Below are 19,048 nucleotides of genomic sequence, written 5' to 3'. Positions count from 1 at the left end.
GAAAATTGGACAGGTTTTATGATTTTGTTGTTGTTGCTATGGTTATACTCAGTGAACTACAGATTTCAAATTCCTATAGATAGCTTATTTCTATGGTGGTGGATATATACCAGAGCAATGTTTGCTTGATTCTGAGTCTTAGGTCTACCTTTAAACTGTGCATCAAAGAGGTTCTCTTTGTACGTTCTTGTTCTCCTATCCCTCTCTCAATGGCATTACGCTGTTACTTGTTATTCGAAGCTTCTTAGCTTCACAGTAAAGGGTGTCAGGTACAGTCTCTGTTGTTCTCATTAAGGTTAAGTATGTCTGTTTCCCTGGGATGCATGGCCTTTTCAGCTCTCCTGCCTTTCTCTTGGCTATATTTGTTGGCTCCGCACTTAATCTGGCCGTTCTTCCTAGGAATACACTTCTATTTCCTCCATCCTGTTCCCTTTCCTCAGCTGCAATGAGTGGTCACCAATATCCTAAAGTCAGTAGTTTTGCTTTCCCTCCATAAACACTTTTGAGTGATATTTGTTGCTCTCATGCAGGACGACTGCTCTCCAAGATTGCATGACTCTTTCTGATCTTTATTTTGAGTGCTTAATGGGTTAATGGAGAAAGATCCTGCAAAAGGCTACAGATTCCCACATTTTTTCTAACACCCAGGGATATCTACGCTGTTCCATCAACCCACACTAGGCCTATATTGATTTTTCAGCTAGTCTACTGAATTCTTCCTACTGGTGTCCAGTGTATCAATCTCAGATAGGTACTCATTTGTACCTCCTCTCTCCCCAGAGTCACTGTCCCTTAGATTTGGGGCCTGTTATTTGTTCTGTGACCTCAGTTCTCCAATGAGTTTTTGAAAGCCATGATTTTGAACTTGAATTTGATCTTTTCTGTCATTAGTTTTGGAACATCACTAATATTTGCTGTCTACACTTTCCAGTTTTATACATACCAGGGTGGCGGCCAGAACATATCAAGTCAATTTCATTGTTTAAAGACTTGATGTAAAAGATTGATTTAGAGTTAAAATTATTTCCATGAGTCCAGATCTACTGTGTCCCCTTGTTCATCTAGAAACCTATGCAAGTTGTGAAATATTTTGTAGATTAATATTACAGTCTAAAATATCAAAACTAAGAAACAATATTGAAGTCTTTATTCTAGATGTGTTAGCAAAACATTTTATGAAGTCCACTAAAAATTTTCATGTGTTATTTTCATTATCTTATTCAATAGACTAGCTTCAGTTTTTGATTCATACATTGAAAATCTCATTTGTTAATTATTGAAAAGAAAAGGTTTTTGAGTACTCAAGACAATGTAGTTCTAAGCAAGAGATACAGTTGCAAACCACTACTACATTCAAGAGCATCGAGTTTTAGGTTGTTTTAATTTGTAATGTGTAAAATTATTCTCAAACAGAAGTTATTTGCAAATGGGCATAGAGATGATTTTGTGTGTGAGAGTGTGAGGGAGCGAGAGAGCAAGAGAGCGAGCGCTCTGATAGGAGAGAATTCTAAGACCTTCTTTACCAATGTGGAGCTCTATAGCCCTGGAAATATCTCCTTTCTAAAATACTTAGTACCTTCAGAGTTGTTTCCTGAATTAATGCCTAAACTCAATCTGAGGGACAAACTTGTACTATTCTCTTACCTTGATCAAGGGTTCCCAATGGCTACTATTTGTTCAATTAGTGTAATTCCAATTGTTGGTGTTGAATACAACTAGGCTCCAATTTTTATGACTTCCTTGCTGTTATGTTTCAAATTTCTCTTTCCCAAACTAGGAAATTATAAAACAGGGATTTAACCTTAATAATAGCCAGCAGCGGCCGGGCGCGGTGGCTCAAGCCTGTAATCCCAGCACTTTGGGAGGCCGAGGTGGGTGGATCACGAGGTCAGGAGATCGAGACCATCCTGGCTAACACGGTGAAACCCCGTCTCTACTAAAAAAATACAAAAATTAGCCGGGAGCGGTGGCGGGCGCCTGTAGTCCCAGCTACTCGGGAGGCTGAGGCAGGAGAATGGCGTGAACCCGGGAGGTGGAGCTTGCAGTGAGCTGAGATCCGGCTACTGCACTCCAGCCTGGGGGACAGAGCGAGACTCCGTCTCAAAAAAAAAAAAATAGCCAGCAGCAATTTTCTCTCTACCTGAGTTTAAATATATCTGTTCTGAAGATGGTTATAATCTAGCTGGGGAAACAGGATATACACATGAAAGAATGTTTACTAATACCAGATGGTATGTGCTTAGTGCCAATTGAGTTGTATAAACAGGGCACAGTCATCAAATGTCATCTCTGAACCTTAGGACAGACCAAGAAGCAGTAACTTCAGCTAGGTTTTGTAGGAAAAATATATGTAACATGTTGGGGAAACACTGGTTAGATCCATGTGGTTTGTGTAAAAATTCAGTAAGGGCTGGGTGCAGTGGCTCACGCCTGTAATCCCAGCACTTTGGGAAGCCGAGGCGGGTGGATCACGAGGTCAGGAGTTGGAAACCAGCCTGGCCAACATGGTAAAACCCCGTCTCTACTAAAAATACAAAAATTGCAGGGCGTGGTGGTAGGTGCCTGTAATCCCAGCTACTTGGGAGTCTGAGGCAGGATAATCACTTGAACCCAGGAGGCGGAAGTTGCAGTGAGCCGAGATCACACCATTGTACTCCCGCCTGGGCGACAAGAGCAAAACTCTGTCTCAGAAAGAAAAAGAAAAATTCAATGACTAGTATAAAATAAGCTTGTAGAAGCTGATTGATAATACACTGCGGGTTGTAGTAGATAAAAGTAATTGCTTTATCTATCCAGAAACCTTCATTTCTGTTTGCTAAATACCTTTGTCTTTTAATAAACTGTTCTCTCACATCCTCTCAACTTATCCATATATTTCCAATGGGGACTGATAATTCTCAACCTTACCCCAACTCTAACCCAAGATATTCAATCAGAGACCTTTCTTAGGATCTGTACATTTGGAATTACTTAAAAATGATTTTTTTTTTCTGTTTAATGAAAAGATGTAAAGATGTTCAACCTAAAGATGCCAGAGCCAAAGAGAGAGAAATCTAAAACTAGGGAGAAGAGATAGGCAAAGAATCCTAATGTTCAGGCCCTTGGTTCTAGCCATATCTTTTCTTCCACATTTTTAGTTTTGTGAATCATTTTGAATTTGCCTTTTTACCCAAGACAGTTTCTGTCCCTCTCTTGTAAACAAGAGTCCTGACTAATATATGGAGTACATAAGAAGGCCTTGAATGTCAGACACAGATCTTTGGGTTTGAGGAGCTAACTGTCATGATTTGTGAGGTGCTATCCACCTGAGAATCTTTAATTCTATAATATTTATCTATAAACACAATGGGAACTATTGAAGTTGATATTAGTTGTAAAGCAGCTTTTCTGAAAGATTCTTTTGGCACAGGGATGTCGAATGGATCAGAGCAGAAATAAGCTGGAGACAATTAAAACACGTGGTTGACTATTAGAGCTGTCATGAGTAAACAGACAACTCAGACTGGAGGTGGAAGCACAGAGTGGAAAGGAAGGGTCAGATTAAACAGCCATTAATCTTTCCAGAAGAGTCATAAGAGGAGCAATTTCATCACTGGGCATTTGGTTGTGACTAATGGATTGAGACTTCTGTCTTTTTCCAAGTATTTAATAGAAAATAAATCTTCCATTTCCTTGTGTTTTCTTGAGTCTTTTCCCAGGGAAATATACCTCATCTTTTGAAATACAAAGGCTTAAGTCATATTTCCACAAAAATCCTTCTAACTAAAACAAAGATGTCTTCCAAATTGACATTTCTATAGCAATTTTGGTTTTTTATGACTCACTGACTTCAGACATTTCGAGGTAAACAGGGCAAATCATGCATAAAACCTGTATCATTTTCATGGAATCATAGGTTTCTAAGAGATAATGAGGTCATCTGTTCATTCCTCCTACTTTGCTCCAGCTATACCCAAAACCATGTTGGAGGGTGGTAACTTTGGATTTAACAACTTTAAATATCTTATTACTGTATTGATTCCATACACACACACACACAAGCACACAGATGTGCACAGAGATAGAGACAGACAGAGAGAGAGAAACAGAGCGTGTGTGCTGGTGGAACCCATAGCTCTTACTCTGGAATTGGGACTGGGAGAAAATGGCTTCCTAACTAGTAAAAACTTCCACTCTCTTGAAATTTTACAGCATGGCACAGGAGATGTTAGCCCAGTTCTAGCTAAAACTAGCCCAGTGTTTTTCAAACTTAACTGATCATATGAATCATTTGGGAAGTTTGTTCAAGAGGTTACTAATTTGTTTTCCAAGCTGATTTTGATTCTGTGGGTCAGAAATGGGTTGCTGGGATTCTCACTGGGCAATTTCAGGAACTATCATTTTGCATTATCTTTAAGGATCCAGATAAATCTGCAAGAAATTGAATTACACATCTAGCAGTAGAACTTAGAACCCATCAGTCCAACTAAGATTCATTTGACTCTGCACTTCTCTTAATAAAGGTGGTGAAAAACTAGTCTTTCCTATTTGGGTGTATGCATCTATTGTTGCACTTTATAATCTGACATTGTACTTATCAGTTTACCTGATACCATGTTATTTCCATTACCATACTTTTGGTATTTAACCAAAAGTTAAATATACCAACAGTATATTGTATATAACTTTGATTAAATGCCAAGGTTACCATTGGTATATAACCATTACCATACTTTTTGTATGGTAATGAAAATAATCATCACATCATTTATTCAATGCTTTCCTTGTAGCCCCATATTCTGGGCCCAGCTAGATTCCTAGAAAGCAATGTTTTATAAAGTCAAAAAACAAGAGATTACTGATTCATCTTGTACTGATTTGCTATTGCTCCCTCATTGACTTCGGTACTCATAGTAAATGTCATTTTTTGAGAACTTGCAAGGTGCACAGCCCTACACTTAAGACAATTATAGACATCATCTCATTAAATCTCAATGACCCAATTAGCTGACTCTCCCTGACCTCCACTGCTCATTTATTACATCATTATCACTTCATTAAATCCTAACAGCTTCAGCAGCTGACTTCCCCTGACATCCACCACCCATTTATTGGGACTTGTACACCTGTTTACTGCTTAGACTGGGCACAACATTTGCCTAATCTCTTAGTCTCAACCATCTCAAGTTTTATACATACTACCAATTATCTATTTTGATTATACCTTTGGATTTAAGCTTCAGAAGTCAAGTATAACCCCTGAAATGTGAAGACATCAAGAGTCAAAAGAGAAAAAGTAAAAATTCTGAAAAACAGAAATCTACTGGCCAGGATTCCAGGAGTAATGGTTTTAAATGTAATATAAATCTGCTATTTGTGGGGTCTGGGTCAGATTTTTCTCTCTAGCCAAAAGAATATATCACTCAAAAGGATATGCCTTGGATGGTGACAAGACGTTCTCTGCCATTAAGCACTTGTGGCAAGGGAAGTCTCCAGGATTTGCTCATTAAGAGGAGATGGCAAAAGAAGCAAACCTTGCTGAAACCTCCAGAATAAATTTCAGTTAAACCCAAACCCTGAATTTGAAACTAGCTGTTAAACAGCAACAACAACAACAAAAAACCTTAAAGCCAGCAGACTGGCACTTTAGTGTATCTAGTACTATATTATTTACAAACAATTTGAAAATAAGCTCTGTTGACTAAGCTATATTTAAAGAATAAAAAATGTCATAATAAATTGTCTGGAAAAAATAAAATCAGATAGAGTCTGAGAATAAAAAGAAAACAGGAGCAGATTCCACCTAGAAATAAGTTACAGTCTTTCAAAAATGGCTTCAGAGTAAGACATTTGATTTCAAATCCTGTCTCTTCTCTTAAATAGTATGGCTTGGGCAGGTCACTTGATTACTTTGGGACTCAGTCTCCCTGTATGCCTAATAGGTGGAATAAAACCTCAAAAGCCTATTTGGACATTCCCTACAAGTTTCTATCACAGTATGTCATAGTTAAAGCATGTATTAACATTTCTTCACAAGAGATAAATTCGCAAAAGAGATGGTGCCCAACCATTTCATGTAATCATTTTGAGGGTGATGATTCAGGAGCATTCCTCAAGATAACTATGCCAGTTATTTGGTTCACAGCTGTAACCACCTCACCACAAAGTGGAAGAAAGGCAAGTAAGGAGAGGAAAGCTGAGGATACAAGGACAAATCCAAGGGCCTGGCTGTCATTCTGGGCTTCAGACTTGTTTGGTCTCTTTGGAAAAATCACTTACGTATATAGTATGACTCTTGCAATGGTGCCGTTGAGATCATTCACAAAACACCTGTAGCTCAGCTAGTCAGTGACAAATGTGGTGCCAAGCTGATGCAGGCATTGCAGAGATCTTTTCTCTTCACATACATGGCAGAGATTACAAATTCTTCAATTACTGTAAAATTCTTCTTAGAACAAAACTCTCTAACAGCCACCGACTTTTGAGAGGATGAGTTAGCATATCCCCCAAAGTCAGAGAGTTCGCTGAAAGCTCCGTGAAGCCACATCAATCACTTTGACTCCCTTCTGATAAATCTGGATAAAAGAATCTCTCTCAGAAAGAACCATTGCAATTGGAAATAAAGGACAGCAGAAAATAACATTCTTTGTGCATCTCTTACGTACCAAGAGCTTACCTTTTTATGTTCATCCTCTTAACAGCTTTACAAATTAGGCATCAATATTCTCATTTTAGGATAAGTGGCTACGATCCAAAAAGAATAAGTTACATGCCTGCTATTTCATAGCAAGTCACTGACAAGGACAGAATCTGAACTCATTTCTGTCTTTAAAACCCCTGATACTTTATTCCATCACACTGGGCCAAAAAGTCATTGTGGAAGTCAGAGAGAGGTCAATCAGAAATCAAGAAGTGAATATTTAAAAGTTGCATTTAATTTTCTCTGATTTTTTTTTTTTTTGCCTCAGTATTAAGTGGAAACTGGTTTCACATAATCGTCTTTTGCCTACAGACAGGAATTAACGTCATCTTAACGTCCACCTATTCTGTTTCCACCCCAAAGTGAGTGAACTAAAATTTAATTGACAGTAACTAGTCAGAGTATGTGCAGATCTCCCAGGTAAGGGCAAAATGCTTCACAGGACTGCCCGCACTTCAGATGCCAGCCACAGGTTTCAGAAGGTCCCCTGGCCACCACGGTTTTGACTGGCCACAAATTGGGGGTTCCCACAATTCCATCAGGTTTGATAATTCATGAGAATGACTTACAGACCTCAGAACAGCATTATACTTGTGATTACAATTCTATTATAAAGGATATCCATAGCGGTAAGATCCGGGAGGCTCCCAGATGTAAAGCTTCCATACCCTATTCCTATAGAATCAGCATATTACCTCCACAGCACAGCAATAATGTGTGCACCAACCAGGAAGCTACACCTTTTAGTTATTATTGGAGTTTCATTACATGAGCATGATTAAGTCATTGACCACATGATTGAATTCAATTTCCAGTCCTCTCTTTCCCCAGAAGTCAGGCCAACTCAGAGTTCCAATACTCTAATCAACATCATTGGTCTTTCTGCTGACCAGTCCCTGTTCAAAATCATCTACGGGTCTATCATAAGTTATCTTATTAGCATAACAAAGACACTCTTCATCACCTGGGATGGTCCAAGGATTTAAAGTCTCCCTTCCAGAAACCAGGGACAGAGGCCAGGCAAACCTTTTATTATGTAAAAGATTTTTATTATTACCTTACACCACCTGACCCCCCCCCCAAACTTCTTACCTTCTCCAACACTCCCAGTTCTGTCAGGGACACCACCAAACATCTTTTCATCTTGCCAGACTTGAAAACCTGGAATTGTCTTTGACTATGCCGTGCTTTTGCCCTTCTCAAGCAAGTTATCTTCCCTTCAACTGATTTTCTTCTCAAGTTTTCCTGAATTCATCTCCCCTTCACTCCCACATCCACTGCCACTCAGAGTTCAAACCCTCAGGAGCCTAAGTTATTGTCGAACTTCCTGACTGTTCTGCCTGCCTCTAGGTTCACCAACTACAATCCTTCTTGCATGTAACTGTCAGGTCAATTTTCTTTAAACATCCTAGTTATCACCACTTATTTTTTCCTCTAAGAAACTTGTACAAGAACCCTTTGTCTCTGCACCATGAGGTCCTCTGTAAGATCACAGTTCCTTGCCATGTGCTTCAGGGAGATAAGAAAAATCACTAGCGTTCCAAATGGTCTTAGCAAGGAGGAAAGGCACAGTGTGGTAACTGGAATGAACACTAATTCTGGAGTCCAGAGCCTTGAGTTTGAATCATGGTTCAGCTACAAGTTACAAATGTCTACATCGTAGAGGGATTTCATAGAGCAGATATGTAGGTGCCTAGTACATGTATGATCCACAACATACCTTGTTATTAGTAAACTCCAGTACATTTGCCTCCTCTGTTCTTATAACCACATTTTTCTGCTTAGCTATCAAGGGCTTCATGTAATTCTCCAAAATATATGCTGTGCTTCAACATAAAAATCTAATCTGTAGCTAAACACATATTTTTCATTCCCACCATATATTTTCTCTAAATTCTCCCTTTTTATTAAGCCACTGTACTAATTTCCTGCTGAAACAAATTTCCACGAACAGTGGCTTTAACAATACTTTTTTCTCAAAATCATTACTACCTTTATTATTTTTATTTCAACCAGTTATTCTTGATTAACACTAACAGTCTCATACAAATTCTTAAAAATACAACTTATTTTCTCTGCCAAATAACATCATGAAACACTACAATTTTTTTTTCCCATGTAATTCTGGAGGTCAGAAGCCCAAAATGGGTCTCACTGGATTAGAATCATGTTGGCCAAAACATGTCCATTCTGCTTACTCTCTCTGAGTGATAATCTGCTTCCTGACCTTCTTCATTTTCTAGAGGCCACCTGCATTCCTAGAGTCCATTTCCATTTTCAAAGTCAGCAATATTGGGCCAAGTCCTTCTGAGGCCACTGACTCTCTGATTCTCTCATTTCTCTCTCCCTCTTCCATTAAGGGCCCATGAGATTACATTGGGTCCACCTGGATAACCCAAGCTACTTTCCCATTTTAGGTCGGCTGATTCACAGCCTTCATTCCATCTGCAGTCTTACTTCCTATTTGTCATGGAAGGTAACATACTCAAAGGTCACAAGGATTAGGATGTGGACATCTTGGGTCAGGGAGAACATTATTCTGCCTGCCACAGGACAAGTTCTGGCAATACTTCACCTGTGAAGCTTTCCCTGATGATTCTCATCTGTATTGTTCTCATTCCTCTAATCCAGTATTTTTCAACCTTGATTGTACCATAGAGTCACCTGGGGCACACTTTTAAAATGCTTGGGTCTAATTTTTGTTTTTTTTCTTTTTGAGACTGAGTCTTGCTCTGTCACCCAGGCTGGAGTGCAGTGGCACAATCTCGGCTCACTGCAGGCTCTGCCTCCTGGGGTCAAGCGATTATCCTGCCTCAGCCCCCCAAGTAGCTGGGATTACAGGTGCCCACCACCACGCCCAGCTAAGTTTTGTATTTTCAGTAGAGACAAGGTTTCACCATGTTGGCCAGGCTGGTCTAGAACTCCTGACCTAGTGATCCATCCACCTTGGCCTCCCAAGAGTCACATTCTTGAGAGATATGATATTAGTCCATTTTCATGCTGCTAAAAACATTCCCAAGAATGGGTAATTTATATAGAAAAAGTGGTTTAATGGACTCACGCTTTCATGTGGCTGGCGAGGCCTCACAATCATGGCGGAAGGCAAATATGTCTTACGTGGCAGCAGGCAAGAGAGAATAAGAACCAAGTGAAAGGGGTTTCCCTTGAAAAACCATCAGATCTCGTGAGACTTATTCACTACCACCAGAACAGTATGAGAGAAACTGCCCCCGTGATTCAATTACCTCCTACTGGGTCCCTCCCACAACACGTGGGAATTATGGGCGCTACAATTCAAGATGAGAGTTCGAGGAGCACACAGCAAAACCATATCAGATATGGATTAAATTGGTTGATCACATGACCTGAGCAAAGGATTTCTTTTTTTTTTTTTTCCCAAAACTCTCCCAACAATTCTACTATGCAGGCAAGATTGAGAACTACTGCTCTCATGAATTTTTGTAATTTTACCTTAATTGTCACAGTGTAAAGGAGATATAACACGATGATTAACAGGGAGATTCTGCAGTCTACCTGCTTATACTCAAATCTCCCAGCTCCACTTCTAACTAGTGGTCAGGTGCTGAGCGAGTTAAGCAATTGCTTGGTGCCTTTCTTTCTTCATTTGTAAACCCAGAAGAATAATAATGCCTCAGAGTTGTTGAGAGGATTAAATGAGACAATGTATGGTAAACGTATTCTGCATAGCACATGACTCAGAACATGCGCTCAACAAATATTAGCCGTAGAAGTGTTTTATGGCCACTTGCCTTAAATGTAGAACTCACCTGTAAGATTTGCCTGGGCATGACAAATTTTTCTTTCTGTGGTTCTCAAAAAACAAAACAAATCCATTTATTTGATGAATAGGACACAAATAAGGTGGCCAGATAACAGGATTACTGCACTTTGAGCCAAAAATCTTATTTTATTTTACTTTTAGGGTAGTTTTGTCATATTTTTGCTTCCTGGGTGTCTGCAACCAGTTTAACCTGCATATGTTTTAGAATCATTTTTGAAAGTTTTTGAAAATACCAGGTCTAGGGCCCATCCCACCCCCCAGGAATAATGATTCCATTGGGGCCCATGGCTCATAAGCTCCCTGGATAATTACATACACAGCAAGGGGTGAGAATCTAAGACCTGGACTAACTGGCTACAACTGTTCACATTCCGAGGCATTCTAAGGAAGCTGATAATTTATGTCTGGGAAGGCTACGGCAGGTCTATTGATCAAGAGAAAGTAATACAAGAAAAGAAAGGAAAAAGAAGAGATGCAAAAGGGCAAACCAGAGACAGAGGAAGCAAGGGGGGAAGGATAAAGAAGTACAGCTGAAAGGTGTCTCCTGACTCCTTGTTGGTACTCACATCATGTTCTAAATGCATTGCTCCATCCCAATTAGGTCTTTAAGGGGGGATGGAAATCCTTGAAGAGAACCTCAGTAAAGAAATGGTATTCTGTGCCTTTCCCAGAGTACTTACTCAAAATATATCTCAGCTGATCTGAAATACGGCAGCAGCAAATACTTTTCTGTGGCTGCTCAGATAGTGTTAGAGGAGGCATTAAAAAAAGATGAAGCTGAATGTTTAGGGCTATTCCTTAAACAACTCCAGAGAGGAAATTCCTTGCTCATCCTGGGTAGCACCCAGGTCACAATGCAAGAAACGTGAGTCAGAAGAGCCAATTACTCAAGAAGTTGCCCAATTTCCTTCCATCTGGTGGTGGAAAGAGGCTCTAAGTAACCTCAAAATGACTCCCAGGCATCTATTACCAGCCAGTCAACAGCATTAGGCAGGTGGCCACAGCACAAAGAACTTTTCTATCTGCTGCAAAAATATCCAGAACAAAAATTGTTATAACTTGCATTTGTATATATTTTTAATTCAAAAACTCCTTTCTCACTTATGATCTTACCTAATTTTTTTTCTTAGGGAAACAACCCTTGTAAGATACATAGGGGCCAAATATTATCCCCTTACTTGAAATGAAGTTAAGTCTCAGGCAGTGAGTGACTGAATGGTGGAAATAAAGGCTTCCGATCTTATCTCCTTTCTGGATATGCCCCTTTCCTTGAAAAAAAAAAAGTGTAATTAGTTATGGCATAGATGATTACAAAATAAACTGTAAGTATTTAAAAACAACAAATTGTCAGGGTGCTGAAAATCATCATCAGTAAGACTCCATATAAGAAAACGTCTTTGAGAAATGGGAATTTAATATTAGCAGTATTCACAAGCAAAAGGAGATTATGTATACCACTATACCCATACTGTTAGAGTGAACGAGAAATCTCATATGCTAAATGTTACTGTATTAAAAGTCAGATACTTTATTAATAATGGCAAATGATGATTCAATATCTGAACAGCAGAACAAGATTCTTGACGTGCATTTATTATCTTATCCTAACAACCTCCCTCTAAGATAGTTAATTATTGCAAGATTATTCTCAGTTTATGGACAAGGAAGCAGGCCCACCAGGCCAGTGTCCTGTAGCTGGTGGATGGCAGAGCCATGATTCAGACCCAGGTCTCTCTGACTCCAGAGCCCAGGCTTTTTCCACTGCTCTATGCCATCTCCTCACAGCCCATAATTAAGCAAAATAATATGCTCTTCACAAATGAAAAGATCTCACGCATGAAAGTGACGAGACAACTTTTAGTTGATGAGCTTCCAAATACGCTGAGGATCCTTTTTCCGGAAACCGCATTTGGCATAAGGGGACCAAAGTCCAGACAGTTCCGATGACGTAACTCAAGGTCTCCGTGGATGTTGGCCTGGAGTCCGAAATAGCTCCGAGCTCTCCCATCCTGGCGTCTCTGTTGCCTCCCCTCTTAGCCAAGCTCAGGCTGCCCACGGGACTTTGCAAGTGGGTGAGGCGACAGTGTTCACAGGGCTTGAGACAAGGTACATTGCGATCTCTTTCCCCATCCCAGTAACTATTTCTGCTGCCTTCCCTCTCTCTGAAGCTTATTCTCAGCTTTGTAGGATATCATGTTTGTTTGTTTTGCCTTCAGCTTTAAAAAGATCTCTTAACAACAGCTTAAGACTTTTATAAAATTACCCATCACCTCTTAGAACAATCCAGAGAGCTGCTGAAAAGAAATGAGGCTCTGAGAGATGGTGCTTGGGTTGGCTTTGCATTAAAATCTTTCTCATGGTGTTTCTCCACACCTTCATTTCCATCCACCTTGTTTAAAACAAAGTCTTCCCTCAAGCCTAAAAGTCAGTCAACAATATGCCCAAGGATGTATTACACCCAAGCAGCTTTACCTGGGAGTCCTAGGAATTCTTCAGTTGTGGTTTCTGAGTGTGTTCTCATCTTCCCCAACATTTCCTTAGTCCCTTGTCTTGTCTTCCTTTAGGTCTTCCCCTTTATCTACCAGGATTTAGTTTCTGTCCAAAGGAAACAGTACAAAGTAGTGAAAGTGGACACTGAAATTAAAGTTAAAGGTCTGAGTCCAAATCTATCTTCTTTTACCTGGCTTAGCTGACCCAGTGACTGTGGACAAGGTACCTGACTCTGTGAACCTCCTTTTCTCATATATAAACTGGAGATCAGAGTAATACCGGCCCTACTTATCTCACAGATCTACAGTACTTATCAGAGTAGATGAACGGGAAGCCCACAAAATGCCCAGTAAATATTAGTTTATTCACCGGCCACCCATATGACCAGATACTGTGTGCCACACTGGATACTACAATTAATAAGATAAAGCATCCCTTTTCACAGAGCACAACTTTAATGGGAGAGGCAGAACTGGAGGAAAATTATGACACGTTATGATGTTAACGCAGTAAGGTGCGGAGTGTCATGGGGCCTGGAGGAGGAAGCCTGGCTGAGATTTGGGGATATAGTGTGCCAGACAATTCCAGGAAGAATCCACAGAGGAAGTCAGGTTTTATCCGGGCCATGAGCACTGAATGGACATTTTCTGAAAAAAGAAAAAAACCAGGAGAAAAGTACACCTCACAAAGAAAGATCAGCACACATAAAGAACCTCTTGTGCGAATAGGAATTTTGTGTCCTAAGTGCCAGGGGGACAACCTGTGGTTTTCAGGAGAAAGTGAAGTAATAAATGTGTTTTAGAAAAATCATTTTAGAGGCAGTGGGGTAAGGAAACCCTGAGAAGGAGATGATGCCAGAAAAGGAAATGAACCCCAAGATAACAATTCTCATCTCTAAGCTTGGACTAAAAGGAGTTGATATAAGTTCAAGGATATTCTTTTGACTTATGGCAAAGATGTCTTCTGACAAAGACAGTCCTGCAGGGAGGCAAGAAGGTCCCTGAAAGACACCCCCAGAAACGTACCCCTGGGGCTATTGCAGCTGAGAGCCTCCATATTAAATAGCAGCTGCACTTTCCTCTGATTTTAATCCCTTCTTCTTATTCCTGAGCCATCAGCCATGTCATATTAGATGTTATTAACTGGTCTCAGCTGTGTTGTGGTGAAATAAAAATAAAGCTTGCCCAGGCTGGGACACGGTGATAAAGAGAAAACCAGTGAATGATGGTTAGCATGTATTGTTTTATATGTGCCAACAATAATCTTGTGCCAACAAGATTTTCTCAGCAATCTTGAGATTATAGAACTCTAGTTATTCTCATTGTACAGGTAAGAAATCGGAGGTTTAGAGTGATTCAACAACTTGCACAAATCACATAGCTGATATGTGGCATTCCATCTCCAGAGACAATTCCCTTTACTGCTACCCTTGAGTGTCTCCCAGCTTAGGCTCAGAAAAGACAGTATTTGCCTACCAGCTTAGGCTCAGAAAGGTCAGCTTCAGTCCAAGGGAGGGATGTCCCTACCCGTGCATGGAGTGGATGCCAGGGCAGCATTGTTGGAAGCCATATGAGGATGGAGCAGCCATTGGGGGTCCATTGCTAGATGATGAAAAAAGTGTAAGCAACCGCCTACACTAACATCGAGCATAGCCTGGGGCTTCTCTGAGAGCCACTAGAGAGGTCAGAGAACAAAGCTCCTGCTCACAGTAATGAGTGGCATTGAGCCAGAAGAATTCAGCCTAACTGATGTGGCTGTCTTTGTGTCTACACGCTGGCGAGGTCCAAGGGACATCCAGAATGCCATTATATGACAATTAAGTATGTAAAAATGAACAGGGAAGAAAAGGAAAATATCAAGAAATGACAAACTGGTTTATAATCAAATTTCAAACTTGAAAATTCATGAGAAAGGACTTTATTCTACATAGGCCTAAACAAATTACACGCTGATAGCACGCTGTTTTTAGAGCCCTTTGACTTTATCTGCTGTTCTATTATCAACTCTGCTGTTACTAATGGATTTTTCTTGTGGAACTCAATACTTGGCAGAGCAAAGAAGAAACTGGCAGCAGCACCAGAAATTCCCTTAAAGGCAAATAATATCAATGTTTGTCCCAGGGGCATGAAAGACCTGCCATCGCCTTCAAAACCAGTCCCAAAGGAGCTGTGTGGAGTCTTAGTCAAGGAGGAGTCTCTCGTGGTGGAACTTCTCCATTTCTAAAATCCCTGTAGAAAGTTTCACAGTTCATAAACAACCCCACTATCAGAGATTTCCTGAATAAGGCAACTGAGTGTTAAGATCCTGGCCACTCACAATTGGAAATCCACATCAGCAGCAGGCACAGCAACATCCGAGAGCTTGTTACAAGTGCTGAATCGTAGACCCTACCCAGGATATAATAAATTAAGAACTCTGTTTTAACAAGATCCCCAGGTGATTTGTGTGCATGTTAAAATTAAGAAACATGGCTTAAGATTGCTTGAGATATCCAAATATTAGCCACAGCATAGGATATAGAGTCCATATTATAGCATTCACTTAAGGATGGGTTTGTACCTCCCAATCAATTAATGAATCCATTAACTATTGACCTCTCAAAACGTGTGCCACTTACTCTGCTAAGCACTTGCTGGTGAAACAAAAAGAAATGAATCAAGATGTGATGTCTGTTGAGAGGATGTTTACAATTCTGCTGAAAAAAAAAAAGATATATGTGCTCAGAATGACCTTTTGGAAAAGTAAATCAGACCTCATCTGCCCTGCATTAAATAATTAGGGTTTCCCAATGCCGCCTACATGAAGTTCAGACTCCAGCAGAGCATAAGAAATCTTTTAACAGCCTGAAACAGACCTTCCTCCCCAGGCTAATTCATAGCCACCATCTCTTACCCAATGCCATGGTCCAGCCTCATAGGACATGAAGGTCCTTGCATGTGTAGAATTCACTCTCATCTCCATGCATTGTGTAATACTCGCAAAACGATTCAGCCCTTTTCCGCCTTTTCTCATTTTTATGAGAACTCTAACTTTTAAGACTAACTTTAGCATCATCTTTCTCAGGAAGTTTTTCTTGGGCTTCAAATTCGAGAGAATTTTTGTCCATCTTGTGTGTTCCCATTGCAAATTCTGTTTGAGAATGTCTCCTAGGTACAAAGGCACCCAGGAAATGTCTGATTGAATGAAATGAAAATGATATATGAAACAGGTGTAAATTAGTGACATGAATGATGAACATCAGTTTCCACCTCAGACACATCTAAGAGCCTGGCCCCAGAGTATAAGTACCCCAATCTTTATAACTCAGGCACCTCTTAGACTTGCTGGCTAAGTCCAGTGGGAGCCAGAGGCTCAAGTCTACGCTTGGAATGTCTTTTCTCACCCCCTTCATTTGAGAAACCCCCAAGTCCTTTATATCTCATCTCAAATGCACCATATTCTAAGAAACTTCCTGCTTTTCCCAAGAGTGAGTTGGTCCTTTCTATCTCTGTGTTGCAACCTCACTTTATATCTATTTCTCTAAGATGTCTGGTTTTGTATATTTCCTTGCCTGTCCCTTCCACCTGACTGGCAGGTTTTCCAGGATAGAGACCTGTCTTATAAGGCAGGAGTAGAATCGACAGTATTTTATTCATGTCCGTGTTCTCAGTGTTCTGCAAATGTTGGCACAAAATAGACCAGCACTTCCCAACCGTTACTAGCTAATCACTAGAATCACCCATGAAATACTTAAAAATCCATATTCCTGCACTTTATTTTAAAACATCGTGCTTCTATAAGTCTAGGATTGGGCTTAGTCATCTGTATTTTTCAAATGTTCCCCAGATAATTCTGGCATGCAAGCAAGATTTTAAAACCCTGCATTAGGTCCCTTCTAAAGTTTGTTGGTGAAGAAATTACTCATCCTATACCCCTAAGCATAACTCACTTTTCTGGATAAACCTGAGGTACCTCATTAACATATTCTGCTTGATTAGATTGCCTTGGTCCTTTCTGGCTAGATATAGCTACTTATACCCACATCCTGGCATTTATCCAATGATAGCGAGCAGTATATACACTTACGGTTTCTGTTGTGTGTGGCCATCTTTATATGTTAATAGGAGGCAAAAATAAAGAAAAAAAAAGGCAATTGATGTATAATTGGGGTAGAATAATGGCAGAGGCCCCTTCACATAGAGTCAGTCTTCCCTTGCCCCATGTTCCCAAGGCATTATACTCATACCTTCACAACATTATTTCTTACCTTTCCTGGAGTGAACATATCTGCTTTCCAACTAGGGTGTGCCCCAGCTAGATTCCTTAAAGGCAGGGATATTCCCTTCAGTACTGTAATCTCAAACCTTAGACCAGTTGCCTGCCACACAGTAAGTACTCAACACATGTTTAATGACGGACTGACCCCATTCAGACTGAATGACTGAATAAATGAATAAAGGAGAGGATTTGAATAGATAGAAAGAAGGAAGAAAGACATTCCTGCAGCAGTAGGGGTTTAGAAATAAGACGTCCACAGGTCTAAAAAAGAGAATGAGGCCAGGCCTGGTGGCTCACGCCTATAATCCTGGCACTTTGGGAGGCTGAGGCAGGCAGATCACTTGAGGTCAGGAGTTCAACACCAGCCCGGCCAACATAGTGAAACCCTGTTTCTACTAAAAATACAAAAATTAGCTGGGCGTGGTCATGTATGCCTGTAATCCCAGCTACTCAGGAGGGTGAGACAGGAGAATTGGTTGAACCCGGGAGGCGGAGGTTGCAGTGAGCTGAAATCATACAATTGCACTCCAGCCTGGGTGACAGAGTGAGACTCAGTCTAAAAAAGAAAAAAGAAAAAAAAAAAAAAAAAGCAAGAATGAGCCTGGTATATGCACAGGACAAAGAGTAATAAGTTTGTGGGGGGAAAAAAAACGTTGCTCTTTGGAGAAATTTGAGGCCTTTGAGGTTAGTTCTCATGGGATTTCTAACAATGGACTGCTGTACTGGGCAGGAGGGAACTCTCTTGTAGGTTCAAAGCAGTATATTCTTATTTCTAACTCTGCCACGAAATCACTATGTTGCTCACAATAAAGTGAAGGGAGAACATGAAAGGAAAATTAATTTAGTATCTGTTACGTGCCTGGTGCTTCGCATATGCTGTCTCCCTGAATCCCAACAACAGCTTCCTGTGCTAATACTGCCACTTTGCAGGAGATGGAAATCAAAGTGGGAGTTTAAATGGCTCTTAAAACTTACGGTTCTCTCTGCATACATTGCTGCTTCCATTCATTTAAGCTATCTGGGACTCAGTTTCTGTACTTGGAAATGAATGAATTCTGCTGGATCATTTCATAGGTGCTTTCAGTTCTAAAATCAATGGGTTTATCTTTGCAGTAAAGTTTTTCAACCCAAAAGCAACTTCCTTTGAAGCCTATCTATTACTCAGTACAGTACTATGCACCGTTCAATAATTGCTTGCTGAATGTGAGAAATGAGGTTAATCAGCTGGACAGCTCTGGGAGATAAAAACAGTGTAACATTTTGCTCTAGTTAAAGAAGATTTGCTCACAGTTCCCGAAAAAAACATGCATATTCCTGTTTCTTCACTTTTGCCTATGACATGCTCTCCATTTATGGAAATTCTACTCTTGAAAGCCTAGTTCAATTGTACTCCTCCATGCAGCCCTGTGTGGCTCCCAATGAGCCAATCACTATGCTAAGTAGAGTGGAATTATTCCAATTGACCTACATCTTTGATGGATTCATAATGAGGGAAGAGTAGAAAAATGATGAAAGGCAACTTCAATGTCCAATATATTTCCTGATGGGAATTTAAAGAAAGAACTGTCTAAAATTACTCTTTCCTACAATCGCTGGGCTTCAAAGAACTCCATCAATGCCTTGGAAATAAAGTGACCGTATCTACATTTAAAGTCAACATAACCTCTAGCTTTCAAGCTTCTTCATAGATTTTTCATAACCAACTTCTGCTTTTCTGTTAGATACCATTAAATCTGAATGTACTCAGTCTCGTCTGCATGGAAAATATCTCTTTGCTGGCATAGTGGTGGAATATTACTGAACAGAACTGACCTTATTCA

At 40.1% G+C, this 19,048-nt stretch overlaps 1 long non-coding RNA gene across 1 annotated transcript in view; it reads right to left on the bottom strand.

Annotated features, from left to right (window-relative positions):
• Positions 1-11,536: 11,536 nt before the first annotated feature.
• Positions 11,537-19,048, bottom strand: part of LOC102117305 (uncharacterized) — a 265,757-nt gene continuing 258,245 nt past the window's right edge. Inside the window, exons 5-6 of the long non-coding RNA XR_001493120.4 lie at positions 12,954-13,076; positions 11,537-11,749 (exon numbers count right to left, since the gene is read on the bottom strand). This is a non-coding gene — a long non-coding RNA (uncharacterized lncRNA). The remainder of the gene's footprint in view (positions 11,750-12,953; positions 13,077-19,048) is intronic.

This window comes from Macaca fascicularis, chromosome 8 (genome assembly GCF_037993035.2).
Source record: "Macaca fascicularis isolate 582-1 chromosome 8, T2T-MFA8v1.1".
Classification (NCBI taxonomy): Eukaryota; Metazoa; Chordata; class Mammalia; order Primates; family Cercopithecidae; genus Macaca; species Macaca fascicularis.
This window is presented reverse-complemented; position numbering and strand designations above follow the sequence as displayed.